Raw genomic sequence first — 16,677 nt, forward strand, 5'->3', positions numbered from 1 at the left:
AATCTTGAACTTAAAAGTCAACGTAACTTTCCCCTGCGACCACAAAACCACCAGACTGAGCTCAGAGCCCGTTCCAACAGCCGACCGTGTAACATCCTCCGTTTAGAAATAAAGAATATTTAATATCTTTGTAAACTTTGCAAATCATTTTTCTTCTAATTTTGTTAAGACTGAATGTTGAAGGGGTCCACTGATCATTTCTGCAAGATGTATGACAAGTGAAGCCAAGGCTTCTTGATCGCCCCCCGGTGGCTGGCTGCAGTATACGTCATAAAACCTGCCTGATGTCAGATGGGACATGGACCAAACAAAAAAAATCTTTGTTAGTTCTTATGTCGCACTGATGCAAGTTCGAGTTTTCATGTGTCGAATAAGTTTGATGATATAAAAACAGGTTTGTCGAGGAAACATATCTGCAGCTCCTGCGTGGGAAGATCACGGACGCTGACATGGACGCCGAAGTCCATCTTTATTGAAAAGTGTCTCAAACGTGAATGTTTTTATTGTGTGAGGGACAGAAACTCAGGAAGTTGAACAGGTTGCGCGTGAACCAGAAGGTCGGTAGTTCAATGCTGCGTGTAAAGTATTTAGAGATTCAGTCTCCTCAAGAATCTGGAGCTGCAACTTTTCTTGAAAATGTCGACTTGTTCAAACCTCTTCGTTCTCGCCGAGTTGCCACGCCTCCTCTAATCTGACTGCATCTCTTATCCAAACAGAGGACATCTCATGATTCACGGAGCGACGTAGAACACGCCATTCCTGGTGAGCCACATATCTCATGTCATCGCAGGCCTTTGAATGCCTGACGAAGCTTTCGTTAAATAATGTTCTCATGCGTGTGGAATGCCAGTGTTTACAGAGGAGACGCTGGTGGGGGGAGGGTGGTGTCAGAGAGAGAGAGAGAGAGAGAGAGAGGGTGCACTCCCGGACACGTCTGCCCCCGTCAAGCGCGCTCGGGAGTGGACATCTATCAGTTCAGAAGTCAGCAAACGAGCACGAGTCATCCATTCCTCACCCTCATCCCCTCTGACGGGGCCCGGGCTCTGTCTCTTCTCCGCAGTATTTACAGCGCTGGAATCTGTTTATGTCACACAGATGTAAATGTTTATACTCGACGAACGCTGGCTGGAGTCTTTACAGTCCGAGAAAAGATGTGCACAGTTTTCGAAAGTGCGGAGATAGTCGAGGCTTCATTTACTGTCATCATTAGGAATGTGGGATGTGTCTCAGACGCCGGCTATTGGTTTTTAAAGCGCGGTGCCAGGTTTACATGTTTAATCGTGGCGTGTTTGTAGTGTCCGGACCCGGCAGCGTCCTTGTTAGGCTCTCGTTTGCAAATGCGAGCTGATGTCGAATAAATTAGATGGTTTATGGTTTGTTTTTGTTTTGTGTTTCACACGTGAATAACTTTCTTCAAGAGTTACTCTGCGGCCGCAAAACTCCAATTCAGTTTTCTGGAATTTAAGTAATAATTGAAGCGGCTGGTGGCGTGTGCAGTATGTTTATATGAGTTATCCATAAGTGAGCGTGATAACTGGACGCAGCGTGGTTGCTAATTGATGTTGCGGCGATAGAAGAGGGGCAGTAACACCCGGAGGCTCGGCACGATACAGTCTTACTTTGTTGAAGCCATTGTCCTGAGCTCTTTTCAGGAGGCGAGCTATTTGTCATTTAGGGCGGCCGTTATTTTTAATGAGTCTGTTATCATTCATTTTAGGGCATTCCACCTTTCCCTGACACGGATAGTATTTCTTTTTAAATAGGACATAGGATTTATGTCTCCCTCTCCTCTCAGCCTCCCTTCCTCTCTCCCTCCCTCCCCTCGGCTGGGAGCTGTCAGCCGGACGGCGGTTTGGGGAAGGGGTGGCAGCATGCTACACCTCATACCCCCCCACCCCCCACCCCGCCAGCACACGGGGGCCACGGGGCTCGTAGAGCTCAAACTATAACCTGTGACATCACAACAGGAAAATGTGCTCATTCTATTCTTTACAGAGGGTGTCACCAGCAGAGACGTCAAGTTTTTAAAGAAACTTACGTAAATGTGACGTTTTTTCAGTGTAACTAAAGGTGAAAGTTTGGATTTCGGGAAATCAGCTTTGCCCCGAAGTGTAAAAGTGCCTGACTGGCAAAGATGGACGACATGACAGCTTCCAAAAGGATCACCCCCTGGTGGCTGGCTGCAGTATAAACCCCACCACCTATATGGGACATGGATCAAATTTAAATTTAGAAAGAAAGAGCACGTCCATGTGTTAATGTTTCTGATAAGTTTGAATTTATTTAGTTATAAGCTACGGGGTTAAAATTTCATGATTGACAGCTGGGACGGACTCGTAATTGGTCGAACATCTGCGGACCATGAACCTGTGGCTCCACGATCAATACTTATTGACGGCCCCCCGGTCTTCAAACAATATAATTCGCTGCTGGAGATGAGATTCATGAATTCTCATCGGACTCATCAGATACAAAACACTTGGTTTTTAAAACTCTGAGACATTATTATATTATTACTAAAGTGACAATCATTTACCTTTGATTAATTTCTCAGGGAATAATACTCTGATCTGTATTCCTACTGTTCTTTATGACAAATTGATAATTGTGTTTATCGGACCACTTCCTATTTTCTTTTAATTATTCATAAGAACTAAACAGTAGCATTAGTGAAGTTATCCACTCGGTGCTCTTACAGTTGGTTTTATTTGTTAGCAGGATTAAACCAGTTACAACCGATGGGATGGGACCTGAGAAGAACCCACAACATGTTGGTGCGGATGAGGATTAGTCTTTTTTAACTCCAGACGTCCGTCTGTGTTTATTTGTTTGACATCATTACTATCGACAAACTACTGAACAGATTTCCACAAAACTTGGTGGGAGGTTGGGAGAAGAGCCAAGAAAGAGCCCATTCAATTTAGCACAAAGTCTCAGATCCAGGGTTTATTTTCTTTCTTTAGCATTTAGATTTTATTTTATTTTATTTTTTTCCAGCTATTTCCCCAAAAATATTGGTGCTTGTTACCGAAGCGTTGATCTAGGTCGTATATGTGAAGCTGGCAACTGCAATGGCAGGTGAAAGAATGTGCACTTGGCATCTTGCTCACTCTCAAATGCTCAAACACACACACACACACACACACACACACACACAAGACTTTGGCTCAAAACTTCCTGCTACAACAGAAATGACCCGACAGGTTTTGCACAGCAAGACGTTTTCTGCTCCACTACACTTTCTGGGCGGTGGTATCAGGATGTCCACTCAGCGCCAAACACCGCCTCAGCTCCTCACATCATCATGTGCCACCACCACCACCACCTCGTCGTCTGCTACCATATGACGGCCTCGACGGAACTCACGTGTGCAATTCCACACGTTAAAAAACCACGTCTGTGCGATGTGCCAGGTGATGCTCATACAGCGAGGGCCCGAGACGTGAAGTGGGATAGAGTAACAGACGCTTTCACTGGATAGGTAAAGCGCCCTTCATCGAAAGTTACTGCCAGGCAGCCGGGGGTAATACATCACAGCTTTTGTGAGGACAATGCAACGAAGCCGAATACAAGTACAGATGCATCATAGTTGCACAGTGAGCATTTTGTTGCAAATAATGTTGTCATCAATTTTCATCTTTTGTTTAAACATATTAGTCTTTTGGACAAGATAGGTCATATTTCAGCAGGTTGATAAATCCCCTTCCCTTTCCTCTTCACAGAACGTGCACTTAATTAATTACACAACCTTTAATTGGACAGATTATTCCTAATGGTGGTACAGTGCTAAATGTACAAACTCTGAGAGGGCTCACAAGTAATTATTTTAATGCCACTTTCTGGGCTAGCTGTAATCAGTATATTTCAAATAATTAGTATTTTTCATAGGGTAAGATACAGATACTCTAAAATAGACAAATTACATTTACATCCGTGTGTTGAGAGTTTCTGCAGCTGATCCCTCATCGTCGGCATCATTTCCATGTGCTGAGGCTGAACAGTGCAGAGGGTGTATGATCACCCCTTGATATTTTACGATATCTGGCAGTATTACCTCCTGTTTAATTACCTCAGTAATGTGCATTGATGTACATGATGGATTTTTACGGAAGCCCACTTCTTAACTATCGGATGCGGTGACATGAATGATCATCACTGCCGCAGTGGTCTTAAGAGATAAATTAATAATTGTGATGGAGGAAGCAGAATACAATTAGCAAATGTGTCTGCAGTTAACTGAAGGAGGCAAACATGAGCACAAACATGCTCACACGCTGCTGCGTCACTTACATCAACACATTTCTTTTTTTAAGGGTTAAAGCAAATAAAGTTCTGAATTGTTGACTTGGGGAATTCAGGCAGAAGCTCCTGCATATTAGCACACGAATAATCTGTGCATGTGATCTGTCCACGCTGCTGTGGAGTTTTATAGACGACGCTGGAACTGTTTGTGAAATTCTGGGCTGCGTTTTAGTCTGAACGGACACAAACTGAGATCTTTTTGGTCTTTGCTCATCACGTGACCCACTTCCAGAAGAAAACAACCCCGGCTACCCGGTGTAGAACACAACGTGGTGGATCAAGCTGTTTGAATTCTGCATTTTTCTTTTCGTTATTCGCCGCCTCTCATTTGCAGCCTCGCTCTTTCTGCAACTCACAACCGAGCGCTTCCTGTCCACATGAGTGGTCACGTGATAACCGTCGGGAATTAAAACTGCATTTCCAGCCAAACTGCTTGTGCGGAGATGATTTTAACAACAGAAAAACACAGATGTATGGACGGAGCCTTAATTTGACTGCAATGAGCCGTCCTTCTCTGAGGAGGTGGAACAATTTAGAGAGGAGGAAGGTGGAATGATGGCACAGTAAAAACTTCACAGCTTGACTCTGAGATAAGAGGAGAGCGGTTGAACTAATGGCGGAGGCCTGGTTTGAGGGTGCCCAGGCCTCAAAGTCATATAATTCAAAGCATGTATGCCAGACTTGCACTCATTACCATGACTGATCATACTGTCTGCCGGTATCCTGCCCGCCTGGCACCCAGGACCTGCAGGTGGTACTTTATCTAACGTCCGTGTCGATTTCTCACGGAAATTTTCCTCTGCTAAGCAGTCTGAAATCACATCTTGGCAAAAGAACAAAGAGCAAAAAACAATGTGCTCAAATGAATAGTTGAACAACTGCATTCGGCTTCTGTTTGTCAAAAAAAAAAGAAAAAACGCACAATGCAGCTGCACTGGGGTAAATCAATTTGTTTTTATTGTTGGACTATTCTTTTTCAGTGGTAGTGGACAATGTAATACAACAAAATGCTTTTCATGCATTTTTCATGTCTTTTTTTGTCGTGAGCGGCCAAATACCACATACCACACACCCACTCCACCATGACAAAGCCTGATTTCATATATCCAGGCGCTCAAACGACCAAAAATCATGCGTCACCGACCATCATTCTTCCCTCTCCGGCATCCATAGATTTTTTTTTTTTTCTTCCTTTTTTTTTTTTTTTGTTGTTTTCCCCTCATTCTCCCCCTCTGTCTCTTGTCCTTCTCTTTTATTGCTTTGTACAGCAAAGCACCATTACTGATCCTTTCCAAAGCACAAACTAAAAATCTATCCCGTTGTCATTTGCTGCACCGTGCCATCTATCATCAGGGGTGCTTGGCAGCGTCTCCATACGAGAGAGGAGGTGCTGGAACAGGAGGCAGAGTCAAGGACTTTCACGCGCAACAAAAAAACTTGTCACAATTATTTATGGCTCTTGCTGGGACACATAATAGGACACATCAAACTGCTGTTTTTTTGTGTGATGAGCACCCTCACATCGCTGGCTCCCTTGTCGAAGTGGGTCACAGGCATCTCTTGCCTTACACATACAATTTCCAAGACAATGGCGGAGCACTTGGGGAAGTGACAGTGACAAATACTGGAGCCCCCACGGAAAGCTGGGCAGGCTGTTACATGAGTGATTGCGCCAATAATCATGCGGAGTTGTCACGTGTCTGTGGAGCAGGAGGGAGATGGGCAGCAGGGGTGGCAGGGGGTGGGAGGAGACGGAGCAAGAGAGGAGAGAGGGAGAGAGAGAGGGAGGTGGGGGGAGCGTGTGTGAATAAGACAGGGAGGAGCTGGGGGAGCAGCAGGCCTGTGTAGAGAAGTGGCTAACAGGTCCTGGCAAATCATTTTTTATTTCCTTATCATCCATCTCCCACTTCCTCCCCTCAGATGAGTTGCTGCTAAATGACTGTCACTTTGGACGGTGCTGTGATATGTTCTGCTGTAGCGCCCGTAATTGGGAAGGGGTCACCAGTGCCTGTTTCTCGCTGTGACCTTTCTTAAACTCGGCCGCCCAGGGAATTGGGCAGAGCCTCAGATTAAATTACTTCTCCAGCGCCTCGGCCCTTCACCTTAAGTGCTGCCACTTGGCTCCAGTTCATGGGAAAGAAGCCCCTCGTTCTCGCTTCAGCGCTTCAGGCACCGAACGCAGACTTTTGCCCAGTTTGCCAGTCTGAGCTAAGAGAGCGGCGGCCCGTGCTGCAGATGTGTGGTCTTTATATTGCACCTGCAGATTCATTAAGATAAGATTAGACTGAGATAAGATCTAAATCAACATTAGAAGGTACACACAGGTTTTTTTAAAACATGAGTAAATCTTAAAATAAAGTAATTAACTCCAGTAGAGGAGTTTGCCTTTCTGTTTTTTCCCCATCGTCACCAAAAACTGAGGCACTCTGTCACCGTCTCGCCAAATTAGAGCGTTCACCTGGGTTACAGGTTTCCATCGCTGCCGATATAAACCCGAGTCTACCGCAGAGGCCTTTGACCCGGGCCTGAATGCCGATTGTTTCCATTCCTACCGCAGACTAAAGCCTGATGTTGGTGGGTGTTCTTGGGTTTTTTGACCAGTGGAAAATGGATTTGGGATGAACAGTCCCTTCATATGATGGATCCTTGTTACCTGCAGCAAAACTGCAATAAACCCTCAGTTCTTTCGGCCAGAGGATTTTGGATGTAGCATAATGTGCAGGCTAAAGTCATTTCTTTGTTTCCTGTGTTAGTTTCTGCTGTTGGTAAACAACAACAAAGAGTTAAGTGTGAAATCATCATCTCGCTGTCAACAACAAACCCCCACCGCCTCTCTCCCGTCACCACTTAAAAAATGGCACATTGACCTGACACAGCAATGTGAGGAGAGAGGCAGCTATTCACTGCTCTGTTAGATATGATATAATGAGACGCCACCGCTCTGAAAGACTGACAGAAGAAAAAACACCGCCCAATTGTTCTCCAAACATTGTGGGGACGTCTAAATAAAAATGTCACATTTTGGCTCGCTATCATGCAAATTAATGGCATATCTGGCTGTAAAATAGACATTACGTGAAATCAAATCATCTCTGGAGACATAAAAATGCTCTGATCAAGTGCTCGTCCTCCCCTTTGAGAGCCTTCAACGGCTCGACTACCTCCTCAATTACTTTGGGTGTCAACAGACAGCTATCTGCAATGAGGGCATGTTTTCCCACATAATGACAACTGATAGCTGGTGTCAGACAGGTTATGCTTTTCAATTTGTGTCGAGCAATAATAACAATTACAGCTCATGCAAGTCCTCATTACCTTACAGTGCAAATTCATTTCGCCGCGCATATTTCCCAAAACACTCATCCACACGCCCGTCATCTCAGACAGGCAGCAGGTAGAAAAATATAACTGGTAAACTTTGTTGTAGTTGACCTTTGAGGAGACTCGACCGGGGCCTGGGGTTTGCTTTGGCTACTTGGGAAATTGTCCCCGAGTCAGATTTTGTATCATCGCCACCTTCGTTTTGCTGCGTTCACAAAGATCAGATAAGATGAACTGTTATTCATCCCACAGAGGGGACATTTGCAACGTTAGCAGCAAGAGAGCAAACAAAAATGTATACGAATAGTGAAAAATATGCAATACTATATATACATATACATATATATATATATATAGTGTCATGTACAGAGATCAACAGCAACATTTCCAGGCTCTTTGCAATTTGCATAAAACAGGTGGTTTGTTTGAGGTTTAGATTCAGAGCGGTTTGATACAGACAAATATCTCCATCGTCTATTCCGCTTATCCTTCGCCAATCCCAGCAGACACTGGGTGAGCGATGAGGTTCAGCCTATAATCAATTATCTTATTACTACATGAACATGCACAAGATATTCCAGTTTTTTCCGCTGATGGCCTTTTTTCAGGTAGAAGCAGGACATGTGTCAGACAGCGGCCATCTTTAGGGTTCACGGATTATTCTATCGAGGATTCTTTATGTGGTTCGTCTCTGTGAGAACTAGAATTATTTCTGGGGAGAGATTTTATCCCCTTGATCACCTTAATCTACTAAATTCAATCAGAGTTTATCTAGAAAGATCGTTATCTTATGTTTAGTTAAGTTTAATTTTGTCCTAAAGCCTAAAATCTTGAGCTGCGTGATAAATAAAACTTTGACGGGTGGATTCTGGCAGCACAAACTCAGCGGCCTCAACCCTCTGGTTTTCCCCAATGGGAAATACTGCCAACTCTCCCTTAATACATGAAAATATAATGTAGTGCAGCGGCTGAACAGCTTTAAAAGAGGGTCGTTATAGCAACAGCACATCCGTAAACAGTAGAAGATGGTTGAGTTGAGGGTCATTGCTTCTGTCACTGAGCTGCAGCCTCTCATTTTCTCTGCCTGGCATCTCGCCCTACAAGTCGCTGCCCTCAGTCTGGAGACTGGCTTGGCTTATACAACAAAGACAGACACGTCTGGGCTCCATTCAGCGCTCCATGGTACAAGGCCCACCTACTCTGAAGAGCTTGTTTTCATTCTATGACACGAGGGTATTGACGTGAGGGTATTGTCCGTCTGACAGATATTTCCCGCAAAAAACGTTCCTCCAGGAGAAACACTTCCCCGTTCATTGAGTTTCTATCCTTCCATCTGTATCTCTAACCTCTCCGACACTCGGCTGCATGAAAACTTTCATTTCTAAAACTTCCACTCCACAAAGCATTACGTTTAGCTGGACATGTCAAGTTCTTTTGGCCCCAATCGTCCCTATTTTCACTCTTATAAGTTATTTGCAAGAAAAATGTTTGCACCGTCACAAAGGAGCAGGAGGAAGATGTGGACAAAACCCAGTGGAGCAGAGTTAAGAATGGATCTGATGAGCTTGATATCTCTGTATTTATACCTTGATGTCATGCATATGGATCAGGACATCCTCCAAACTACAACCAGACAACATCCATGCTCGCAGCTTTGTGCAGCAGCACCGCTAAAGTGACAGGTAACGTCTTTGGGAGAATATTTATTTGCAAACACAGACGACACAGGGTTTATGACCGAGCCAATCACCGGCATTAACTTAAGACTAAACCAAACCTTTATCTACCTGTTTGTTCCTCTGCTCGTCCCTCAAACAGAGATGTGACCTTCTGACCTCACCAATAACCCAATGATGAACCTGGGGGGGTTTCTGCTCACCACTGCGCCCTGCTGTCCAGGTGCTGTAAAGACCACACGGCTGTAATATGGTTGCGGCCCATCATTTATTTATTTTTTATGATCAGACCAAAGCAGAATTTATAAAAAATCTCCTCAAAAGCACAGATTCTTCAGAATATCTTGTTCTAATGATAAATGTTTTTTTGAGAAGTTAATCTAAAGTGAATAGGATTTATTTTTAAAATCAGCGGTAAATGCTTCAAGTGGTCAGCCACCACGAGTGGTGTTTGGGGGATTTAACACATTCCGCCAACGTCTTTCCTAATTCTGGTCGACATCTTCCAGCGGCGGGATCGCATTGCGCTGGCATCTGTGTGTGTCTGCTCCTTTTAAATACCATCCATGTGTGGCCAGAGCCGCACTTGACAATGACGCAGAGTGATGCCTCCTCAAAAGCAGAGGGGGAGAGAGAGAGAGAGAGAGAGAGAGAGAGAGCGGAGATCTGTGATGAATCACGTCCCATGGAGGGAAAACGTGTTAAATAGTACTTGGACACTGCAGCATGATAATTTTCTATCACAGCAGCCTATAAGTATCTGACAAGCCCTATGCTGACTCGGCAGTCCGTTACAAAATGGCAGGCGTGGCCTTTTATCTCGGTACATGTTTCACGGCAATTGGACAATCAGCCACTGCAGTGAAAATCCATAGTATTGATCGGCCTGTATCTTCTCTATAATTCTCCAGAAGGAAATCCCTGATGACAAATTATATCTGCACCAGTTTTTGATTGGTGCTCTGATGTAAGCGATCTCCAAGGGCAGGCCGAGGAACTGGTTGAGGCTTTATTAACTGGGTCTAACGTGGCTCTTCCTCGCCGCGCACACATGCCCGAGAGCCGAACCCCCTTTTTTAACCCCCCCGTCGGTACGTTCGCACTCGCAGGCGGCCAGTCAGTCAATCAAAACTAATTCAGAGATTGTGAATTTATAGCAGGCCACCCAGCATCACCTCGTGCACACACACACACACACGCAGACTGTACGGAGGGATATTGGGCTGTGAAGGTGACCGTCTACCTCCTGTGTCTAGACTCGAGGAACACACACACACACACACACACACGATACAAGCGTGTCACAATAAATCTTGCATCAAGATATTACACAACTTTTTCCTGTTTATTTCTGGATCAGAGGAAAGTCATTGTTGTATTTCATTATCCGGAGTTAGTTGCAGTTTTTTTTATTATTTTTTTTTATATGTCTTTGTAAATTGTGGCGCAGTGTTAAATTTCAGTTTACCGTCAATGGAAGAGGTCATTTCATTCAAGTAGGCCCCGCGGCGTTTCCCCCTATATCTGCCATAATGGTCCTGCCACAGCGGAGCTACAGCACCGCTCCTCCAATCCTCCAGTTTATGAATGTAAAGATGGAAAAGGCGGCACGAGACAAATTAAATGTGATGGTGTTCTCTCTATTGATTCCAAACAAACACACATGCGCTTTCTCACTCTGCTTTCGGCACTTGATGTGTATAACGAGCCTTATCATTATGCACTATGTACTGCTGCCCCCCCCCCCACCCCTCCTCAGTTGATAAACCTGACCACAATGCACTGCTCGACGCACTGGAGCGCACACATCAAGAGGCCTCTTCTAATCCTGCCGGGGTACTTAGCAGGCATCAAAATTGGCGGAGAACTTTTCCGAAATCCACTGTCATAAATCCGATGATTTTTGAAAGGGGAAGGAGAGAGAGAAAGAGAGAGAGAGAGAGAAAGCCCTTTATTTGAGTGTCGGGTGCGTTTGGGGGGGGGGAGTGAGAGAGGGGTGTGGTGGTGGTGGTGGGGGGGAGGATAATGTTGGACATAATCCAGCCTCTGACAGAGGAGGAGGGGGAGCCAGCATCGTTTACAGAGAGGCATATGCTCCCTCCCTTCACACAGACATGGACTACAGCAAAGCAACCTTTTACCAGCCAGTCAGAGGAGGATAATCTTTCCCCTCGCAGCACAATGCCAGAGATTACACGGGGAACGTGTCAGTCTGCACTGGATTTGCTCGACACTAGATCTCTTGTCCCTATCGATTTGCAGGCCGCTCATTCATGTTTTCACACGGGTCTCACAGGCAAGAGAGGCCAAAAGCATATGATTGAGGAAGCAAGCCTTCTCTTCTCTCCTCTCTCTCTCTCTCACCCCCTTTTTGTGATTGGGTGCTTCACTCATGCGTGTGCGTGTACATATGTGTGTGTGTGTGTGTGTGCACCAGCATTTGCACATACATGATCGTGACGGTGTCAATGTAACACCTGCTCCCGGGGAAAATGCGTTTTGTAATCACAGGACAAGTTAACCTCGACACCACATACTGCAGATGTTGTAATCCCTGGTGCTATTCTGTCGCTGTTGATTTGCTTCGGCGCAGGCACAATCATCGCCCTCATTTTAGGGGTTACAGTTTTCCCTAAAGCTTTGCATTATTAATCAATTATTATATTGCACGGCCCTCACACAAATAACAGAAGCTGCTGCGGTTCACACACGGCTGGACCCAGGTGGTTAAAGTGTTTCTTTTTTTTATGTGCTTTTTCTTTTTTAACGTTAATGCGTCACAGCAATTTCGCTGATGGAAACAAAGCACTATTGTTGTTTAGTGAGGCAGCTCCTCGCCTGATTGAACACATATGTGCGTAAACACCATTTTGACAAGTTAGCAAAGCATCCTTTGATATGTTGGCCAGTAAACTGCTTGTTCCGTAATGAAGCTGTAAAAGCAGAGAAGGAAAGTAGCTCACAGAAAATGTCCTAATGCAAGTTAACTACATGCACTTATTTAGTTAGAATTATTGCACAACGAGCCAATAAACACAACAATAATAAACTTGGTTGAAACTTTTACCTCCGGAGAACTTGACACAAAGTAAAGTGGCAGGGAAAGTCTTTGGTGAGCTGAATGACAAAGGCCCTCCATATTTTATGCAACTTTGAGGAGGGCAGATTAAGGCCCGCAGCGGTAGACTTTGACAGCGGAGTCCAGTGGACTCACAATGCCCATTTTAAGGAGCAGAAAACAAGAAGTCCTCACTCATGCGTTTCTTAGTGATCAATATGCTAACTCTGGGAATGCTAAAATTGAGGCGGGAGCTTGACAAAGATGGATAGATTTGCACCGTCCGTGAAATGTCACTGATTCAGTGGAGGATGTCACCTCCGGATCGCTCGGCTGTGTGATAAGCCTGACACATCAGCTTGGGGTGGAAAGTGGCGTGGCGCCACTCGCTCGCTCTCCCTCCCTCCCTGTCAGAGCAGACGGATGACAACGACCACCGCCGCTGCAGGTCCGGTGGGACCCAGGTAAAAATGAACACAATTAAAAAATGGATGAGTTGCAATCTGTGGAGAAAAGTCAATGTGTGAGGTTTCGGGTGGTTAGCGACTGAGTGGTGGCAGAAAAATAAAATCATTAATTTCAAGTGAGCGTTGTCAGTCTAGATTTGATAGAAACACTCTGAAGTGCAGTAAGTTTTTTTTTTTTTTTTTTTATTCCATATCTGATTACTCGTGTTTCGTTAAACCAGACACTGAACAATACGTCCACTTGGACGGTTCTGTATTCACACTGACATACATCACTTTCATTCTCAGCACATCAGACACTCCTCGAGATTTCAGCGATAATGGGAACAAAGCTCTTGTCATTTTCCATAGATAATGTAATTGCCATAGGGAGTGAAGCCATAAAGACGGCAATAAAGGTTTTAATTTTACTGCCTTCTTCCAGAGTTTGACCCTTTGTGATGCCCATATTTCCTTCTGCCCCGAGGTGGCAGCTCTGAGAACCTTCTCACTATTTGTTCAAGATCGAATGTCCGTCCAACAACAAGACGCACTGACGGCTGGTTTTGTTGTAACAAGCCCCTCTATAGGACATAGGGAGGGTTTTACCTCTGTGTCATATGTGAGTGTCAGGAAGTAACTGTCGGTGTGTTATCACAGTCCTGGGCCAGTAGAAAGATCCAGAACTCTGCATCTGATAGTTGATGTACGAAGATACCGCAAGAAGTCAAACACACCGGAAACTGAGAAGTTCTGTCGCCTCGCCGTCTTGCAAGTTGTTCCCAAGATGCAAAAAAAAAAACAATATAAACAAACCGGAAAGTTCAATGCAAGTGATAACGCTGAGAAAGGAGCAGCATCAGCAATTATAGATGAAGAAGCAACGAGCACGTTACGAGCACCGGTGTGACGGTTCCATCGAACGGCGATTGTTTCCATTCACATCGCAGACAAATCCAGGTGCTTTGTTAGAACAGTGGAAAAGGGGCTCGAGAGAGAGAGAGAGTTCACCAGTTCCCTTCTTTCTCCAGAGAGTCAGGTTGTGTGGTCGAAACAAGAGTCACACCGGAGAGAAAACAGCAATCACCAGAGTGGTGCTTTACACTGACCCAAAGCTCGACCTGCTGTCAACCCCCCCCCCCACACACACACACACACCCCCACACCCCCGTTCTGTTCAGACGCTCCCTTTTGGCTGATTTTGACTGATTGGTTTTGTTTCGCCTCACAGTTTGTTGTTCCTCTGCCCCCGCCGTCCTTCCTCCTTCTCACTGCTCGGCGGCAGGTATCATATCTCATATCGTATCCCAAAGACTTTGATTGTGATCCTGTTGCTTTCCGAAAGGAAAAATACCACGAGCTGACAGGAGACAAAGCACCATCCACCCTCAGGATCCCGGGTAACTAATAGCCCAGGTCAAAGTCTGTCCTTTTATTTATAATCCTCAACAGCATGAAATATGAAGGGGTAGATTGAGATGCATAACTTCACCCCGGTTTTTTGAAGCAGGAAGCCCTCAGACACCAAAAATGATGAAATGCTTTGGCGGAGAGGTAAACTATTAATAGACTCCTCCACCTGAAACTGTCACTGTGATCCCGACTCTACAGCCCCACATCCACACCAGGAGCACCTTACAGGGGCCTGTGAAGGGCTGCCGAGAAGCACTATCGCATATGCTGAGGTGCACACGGCACCTGCAGCACAGAAGGAACGCTTTGTCCAGAGACCAGCCTGGTTTATAATTGATGGCAGCTTGCGTGCGTCAGTAATTTCATGATGGCGAGTCCAGATATTTCACATTGTGCCGATTCGGGGGTAGTATGACTGCAAAGCTGCCGCAAAAGCCCAAAGTGTCATTGAGTCAAACAGCGGATGATAGTAAAACAGGCACGCGTACATTTTTCATGACCAACTAATTAGCCATTTCCCCCAAGAAGCACAATAAGAGCTCTTGTGTGTGTCACCGCCGTCTGCTGCGCATCATGAATAAAACGCTCATTTTAAATATTTTGGGGACAACTTTCGGGATGTAAATCAGCCGGCAGTAAAGTTATGTCAGAGGAAAAGTCACTGCTGGTAGCAACCGCACTGCACAAATGATCATTTATTACCCAACACTATTTTTAAGGGGGGAAATGGCAGCCTCCCTTTGTCAAATCTAACAAGGGAATAGCTTTCAGGTGCTTATACCACTATAACTCATCTCAGTGACCTTTTGAGCAGGAATTAGGGCACTTTCATCCTTGCTCAGGTGCTTGTTGGGAGTCCATTAGCATTTTTAAAAAGTGCTACGGAGAGTAAAGAAAAACAGAGAATCTTTCGTTAATAGACCCGGTGAACTTTAGCATGTTCGGCAAATTAGGATAAAGAATGATTACAGAGCTGCCGCAGACTTCGCGTTAAAGAATTAATATCTTCGGACCAAAGCCGAGATCACGCCGCAGCGATTTTCAAACCGGTCGCTGATGAGTTTTACAGACAAAAGCCCCGGATCGGCACTTGATCAGCGGTTGTGTGAACTCGGACGTGATTAGAGAGGGTGGCCGATGAGTCGCCACCACGTCAGAGACTTGGATCAGACTTGTAACCTGGCGTCAACTAAAAAACAAATAACCATGCATGTCAGGGACAGAACACAAACTCATTAACTGCTATTATTATTATTATTATTATTAACATTACCATCATTGAATCAATGGACAAGGAGATTTGACCGTTGCCGCTCTATATTCTTTCACCTCCTCCAGCTCGATGCGTCATTCTGCAGGAGCATCAGTGTGATTCAAAGTTTGTCTCTTCTCACATGTTTTCGTAATTAAACGTAGTTTGGGGAGGAGTTGGGGGTTTTTCTTCTCCTGGTAAAAGATGTTGTGAACTCACAACGGCTGCAAGACCCCCGATCGCAAAACAGCAGGTTTATAATTTTATTTTCTAACTCTGCTCCTCTTTCTGCAAAGTGTCTCATACGGGAGCTAAAACCCATGACAACTTCAAGCGCACGTAGCGTTCACAAGTTCATATTTCCTGGCTTGAAACTGCTCAGTTCTCCCTTTATCATTATTCTGCAAATTCAACATGCTCCTTCTTCAGGGAAATTACATAGCCAACCACCTAATCCCAGTTGTGGCGAGTGCTATTCCACGCTAGCAGACCAAATTAAACATCTCACCGAGATTGCTGAGAGAGACAGGACGTACAGTCGTCTAACCCGTTCTCTATTTTTGAAGCCTCTAAATAATTCATAGATAAAACAAAACACAACAAATACCTTGAGACGTGTGCTACCCAGTAAGTTAATCCCACAAAATGAAATAGAACTTTATCTTGCAGCTCAAATTGAAGCAATACCGTGATATTAAAGTGTGAAAGCGAACACAAACACTGCAACAAATTACAAAATGCCAGGGGGACCGGCAACAGTATTACAGAGGACGGACGAATACCATTTCATTTTGGAGCGCGGGACACGCAGTTCATCGTTATTGTCAATAAATCGTAACATGCAAGCTAGTTAGAGTCATCACCAGCCAGCGTCACGTTTGAAATCATGATCCAGTGCAGCTGCATGATTGTGCACTGTCAGAAATATCACACGAGACGAGAGAAAATACTGATTATAATAAAGAAAAGATGATGTCAACAGATGAATCCTAATGCGAGAGACACGTCCGCTGCTCGTTTCGTGTTTCCCTCTGATCAAAAGCATTAATCTACAAAAATATCTGGGATATCTGAGTGCAAATATCATCTTTATGTGGCCATTACTTATTAATCTTTATGTTCATTGCGGGGCCACTCATGTCACCTCGATGTCCTCTGAAAGCAAACGGCCCGACACGGAATATATTGAATTACACGATCCTCTATTTA

At 44.8% G+C, this 16,677-nt stretch overlaps 1 protein-coding gene across 1 annotated transcript in view; it reads right to left on the reverse strand.

The window, feature by feature from the left end:
- Nucleotides 1-16,677, reverse strand: part of LOC109640484 (teashirt homolog 2) — a 98,041-nt gene that overhangs the window by 69,743 nt on the left and 11,621 nt on the right. The gene's annotated exons all lie outside the window — the stretch shown is intronic.

The sequence above is a fragment of the Paralichthys olivaceus genome, chromosome 6 (assembly GCF_024713975.1).
Source record: "Paralichthys olivaceus isolate ysfri-2021 chromosome 6, ASM2471397v2, whole genome shotgun sequence".
Classification (NCBI taxonomy): Eukaryota; Metazoa; Chordata; class Actinopteri; order Pleuronectiformes; family Paralichthyidae; genus Paralichthys; species Paralichthys olivaceus.